We start from the raw sequence: 5,925 nt of genomic DNA on the forward strand, positions 1-5,925 counted from the left end.
TAAATGCCGGAACATGTTTCAAACCTCTGCACCACGTCTTTTTTTTATTTTTTATTTTTTGACTTGACAACGTCTAATAAATCTATGAACGCCGGCTGCACGCACGAAAAAAGGATGACTCATTGTCCCGTTGCGAACATTGTCCCGTTACGCTCATTGTACGCTTGCGCCGCATCTATCTCTCTCTTCCACTCGATTGGAACAACCATCGATTAATTTTTTTCGAGGCACATTAAACTTGAAACACTCCCATTCGTTTCCTACTTTTCCTATCATCGCTCCTATCCTTAACAGAATAACACAGATTGGAAGAAGTTAAATAGCAAACATGTATAAAAGTTATAATTAAAATAATCTGTTCGTTAAAGTAATAAACATATTTGAATTAATGAGTGCAAATAAAAGTAAATTTATCAATTAAATTGTAGATTTCATTTCACTCCTTTGTATCGATACAAAAAGGTGATAATTCAATAAAAATGATTCAATTTTATTCATAATAGTATGCAATCATTTAATCAATGTTTTGTTATGACGTCACGTTAAACTGTAGTCCGTAAACCGACCTTTCGGACAAACTTTTTTTTTTTTTTTTTTTTTTTTTTTTTTTTTTTAGTTTTAGAATAGGATTAATGTCACAGTGTTCAAATAATACATGGTCTATATTTAGAGAACACCAATGTGAAATTCAGATCTTACTTGTTTTGATCAGCGTTTTGTATTTTTTTTTAAATTAAGGTTCGATCTGAAACGCGATGGATTTTTTTTCCTTTTATTTTCTCCCCGTCATTAAATTTATTTAAAGGTATATTTTTTAAATAGATACAATCCACGCGTTCAATCCTAAATGCGTTATTTGACAGACGTGGCATTTTGTGTATGAAACATTCATAATATTCACCAGTCTCTGAACAGTAGTCCGTGGCTTAACAAGTGTATTTGGCTTTGGCTGTGAAGAGATGAGCGTAACAGTCATAACCGTGAAGTAGTTTATATGATTAAAAATAAATTAACTTTCAAATAAAAATATAACTATATTTGCCTGGATACTTAAACTGATGATAAAACTTTCTGTAATATTCAAGTAGGTTTCTTTTTTCAGTTGCATATATACGTCTTTTACTTTTAATTATAATTTTAAATTTTTGTACTTTTAAAGTAAATCGTACCGCCAATTTGTTACACTACTTAATATGCATTATAATTAAATTGGATCGTTAACATTTAATTCACTTCATACCACTAAATAAATAATCAACATAGTATCAAAACATGGATAGTTATAGCGATAAGCACTTACACAACACATAATTAACACAACGACCTATTAAAACAACAATAAACTTACATAATTTTTTTTATTTTGATTGCTATAGCCATCGAATAATTTATGCTGCTGTAGTTGTTATTGCGTACAAGCTATTGATATGTGCCTATTCGGTTTCGCATAGCTCTATCGACAAAATGTTTTTTTTTTTCTTTGCGTAACATTAATGCTCTCGGTATACGGCATTTGGTGGGAGTAATTTCGGGAATGGAGGAATATCGAATGGAAAGAAATTTGTATCCACAGTACTGCCATCTGTGGCGGATGGCGTAAACCAAAGTTCACAAAGCCAACGGGAAACTTTATAGTATTAACTAATGCATGAAATTTAACAAGGTGGGCAGTGTTTTAATAAAATTCCTTGTCGAAAATGAGGTCCAAAGCGAGGGTTTAAAATTTTTTTTTTTAGTATCTTTCGCTTTTATTCGTGCCGTTTCACTATATAGCAAAACATTCCGGTCTGCAAATGGAAAGATTCGATGGTCAACGTAGCTGCTCCGGCAGCGTATTCTAGCGGCGGGTGCAGAAACTACGTGTGATTCGCGTCCAGAAAGGCTTGCATAATTTTAAATAATTTCGCGTTAAATTTCGTGTCCAAGTTTGGTTATTATTAGAGACCGGAAAAATTCGCGGGTTCATTACGTGCTATGCTAAAATTCAAATAATTATACCTTAGTACTGCTTCTGCCATTGGTCCACGGTTAATCTGGAGGACTGAGGGCCAATTAGGGACCCTCACTCATAGAAGTGTCGAATCACAAGCCACCCAGTCGAGACGACTCACAAGTCAGCAGCCAATGAACAGTTGGCATTTGCCCGAGTGTGTGAAGGATATTGGAGTCTATCCTAAAAGTCATTGAACCCGCGAATTTTTGTCGGTCTCTAGTTATCATAAATAAGAGTGTATTTGAAACACGAGCACACACGAACTTGATCGTTACCGATGTTTGATGTCACCCATCTCTGCCGAGTGCTGAAAGAAGACTTTAACTCACGCGTTTTTTTTTCTTCTAACGGCTCGGGGGGAACCCACGCGAAAAAAAAAAAAAAATGGAGTTCAAGGTAAGGGGGCGCAACCCGAAAAGGAATTGGATCGCGTTCCCAGCACTGACACACTGACAGACACTGCGAGGAGGGGGGAAGAAGTACTGTTAGTTGCGAGGCGTGTTCGTTGTAACACACATACACACACTCGCACCCGCACGTCCGCGCCAGTTGACGCTGGTGGGTTGGCAGGCCTGCTCACCTCCCCTCTTTTCCCTACGCCCGCCTCCGTTCCCCTCTTTTTTTTCTTCCCTCAACGACTAAAGCTGGGTTTACGATTGATTTCCTTAAGAATTATAACTTAACATCGAGCACACGGTTAAGTCAAAGCTACATTTTCCAGTTTATGATTGACATAGAAGTCGTTAATTCTAACCAACCACAGCACAAAACACATGGTCGGCCATTGTTCGAAACGGAGAAGCAGGTTTGAAATAGGTTATTGACAAATGGGATGTCTATTTTTCGAAATGGATGATGATTACAAATGACAAATATACGAATTCTAACCCAAAATACTGCCTCGCTCGGTCCAATAATAAGACATAAACTTCCGGTTGAAAGGTTCCGGTTTGTTGTGATTGGTCGCTTCCCTTAAGTCTTAACGAAAAATATAAAATATAACCATTTCTGTTAAGTCTTAAATCATCATATGGTTCGCACACGACCCGTCAAAATTCACACACGACAATCATAAACCATTCCACTAGTTTACATAGTCATATGGTAAGTACACGACTAAGTCTTAAGTCTTAATTGTTAATTTTCAATCGTAAACCCACCTTAAAGGTGGGTTCACAATATTGAAGGGCGCGTGTGTAAACTACGGTAAGTAACATTTTACACTTTTTTGAAATTAAATATGTGTTTTTTGACGTGATAACGTCTTATAAATCTATGAACGCCGGCTGCACGCACGAAAAAAGCATGACTCATTGTCACGTTCCACCTGTGCCGAACGTGCAAGAACCGGCCAACCACCGTGCGAGAAAAATCTTCTATAATATCAAACAGGTTAAGGCGGGCTTTTTGAACTAATTGTATGTGATTATATTTTAAACAAATTATTTAAATTAAAATTTGCAAAAAACGGTAAATAATATTTGGAAATTAAAAAAGTATGTAATTTCTCATCAATGTTATCTTATGACGTTATCACGTAAAATTATCGTCCGTAAACCGACTTTACAGACAACCCCCCCCCCCCCCTTTTTTTTTTTTTGAGAATATCTTGCAAGATCTTGTAAGGTCGGCCGCATGAACTCCAAAATTGAGGGGGAGGGGTGAGAAGGCTGGCTAAGGGTGACACTGCCTAGCTCATCATACGCCTCTTAGTCCTTAAAGCCCGTTCTACAATGGCACGGAAACGAATACGTATCTTCCCGGAACATGGTATTGTCACACATTGCACTATGCACGGACACGTAAGAAACGGCAACCGATGAGATTGCATTTCGACCATCAAAACACGAAGTGGCGTAACTGCAAAAATGCCGATGTTGAGATATACTGGCTACAGACATATCTTTACGTGGTCTATCATGTCACGAAGTGGCGTAACTTAATTCCCAATGGTTTTGAAGATATAATGCTTTTTTCATTTCGTCGTAAGTGTTTTGGAGACTATTCAGCAAAACACGTACTGACTTAAGTTAACTTACGCCTGTTCGTGTTTTCCGAAAAAAAAAATTGTTGACTATTTCTCGTTTTACACGAAGTGGCGTAACTACATGTGGGGCGGTCGGAAAATGCAACCTAATTGTTTTGTTGCACAAAGATGGGAATAGAGGGAAAACACCGGAAGGAAGACTGATACCGCAATACCGCACTATCTATATACTGATCTGCACCACTATCTGCTCGTCTGTCCATCACAACACATGCTTTAGATGTAGAGCCCAGGTAAGCATTTTGTTAAAATATTACTTATTAGGCCTACAACCATAACTAACCCTTAACCACAGACGTGAAACTTTTGTGCGTATATACAGGCGTGAGGTCCCACGCTGCAAATAATGCTGACACTAACACAGACGTGAAGTCAGGTGTCAGATAACCACTTATCGCTCCGGCGGCAGAGAGAAGACTGAATGGTAGGAAGGTACTGAAGATCATGTGTCCACGAGGTTACTGGTTACTGATGGCAGAGGGCGTCAGAACGCTGTGTGGTCCCGGGGACCTCATGTCTGTGGTTAAGGGTTAATAAATTAGTCTGCATATAATTTGTACATCAAGAACACTTATGTTCACCTTTAAATGCATTGTTTGATAAACTGTTTATTAGTGAATTATTACTGCAGGTAAAATTAACTCTAGGCTATTTTGAAGTGGACGTTACAACATACATTGCAAGTTTAATTTTGTATATTTATAATACATTACTTATTGTATCTTACAGATCGACGCTGGAGTTTGCATGCAAGTAAGAAGTGGACTAAAAGAAGATGGACGCTTTAGTGAAGTGGACTGACGGCACCCGGAACGTGGTGAGATTAACTGATTTAATTCCAGTTGATAAGGGCAATGCTTTTAAAAAAGGCTCCAAAGTTAAAATGCTTTACAATAAAACATTTTATTTTGGAACAATAATATTGTTAGAAAACAGTGATTCAGATAGCATGTCTGATGAAGACGAACAGGCATTGGCCGAATTTGTGCCTCTTTCCCGCCTTAAGAGCAATAACAGAGATACCGAAGCTGATCACAACCCCAACACTTCATTTGGAAATACAGATATAGCCTCTAATGTAGACTTAAATTGTTTTGGTAGTGAACCCGATGACAGCGACGCGGATCCAGATTTTACAGAACTGTGCGAATTAAAAAAATGTAAACTAGTAGGTGTTCAAACATGTTGTTGTGGATTGCTTGTTTGCAAATCCCACTGGTCAAAAAATGAATGTGACCATATTGTTTTAACTGATAGCAGCGATGAAAGATTCATTGCTAAATCTCCAAAGAAGAAAAAGAAGAAACCCCAACCTAAGTTTGCAGAAAAGAATAATATTGATGATACAGATCCCATGCATTCTACATGTACTTCCAACGGTTGTAACTTAGAGATTTTTGCAGCTTGTGTGAGATGTCTTGAGTTACTATGCTTTAGACATTTTGAGGAAAGTGATGAGTGCAAAAACCATACAGATAATTTAGAAAAATTGGAAACGCTCATCGAAGAGCCAAGAGAGCCAGAAGATTTTGTTACAGAAGGGTCTGCACGAGAATTTCCCTTAGAAAAACGGTACAAAATAAATAGACAGAAAGAAAGAAAACAAAGGAGAAACACTGGTCACGGCTATACACAAGAAAAGTCTTACAATTTAGTTGCTCCAAGAGAAATTAAAGACCGCTGCATTGGTAGATTCTGTGAGAAAACCAAGAAGTCTTGTAGTAAATTTACAGATGAAGACAGACAAAATATTTTCAAGTCGTACTATGCTATGGGTAGTCTTCAATTACAACGAGAGTTCATTGCAAGACACATAGTGTCAGGGGCAACAAAACGCAAAACTACAGTTGGCGACAGTCGTAGAGCACAGTCAAAACAGTATTTT

The sequence above is a fragment of the Bacillus rossius genome, chromosome 18, assembly GCF_032445375.1.
Source record: "Bacillus rossius redtenbacheri isolate Brsri chromosome 18, Brsri_v3, whole genome shotgun sequence".
Lineage (NCBI taxonomy): Eukaryota > Metazoa > Arthropoda > Insecta > Phasmatodea > Bacillidae > Bacillus > Bacillus rossius.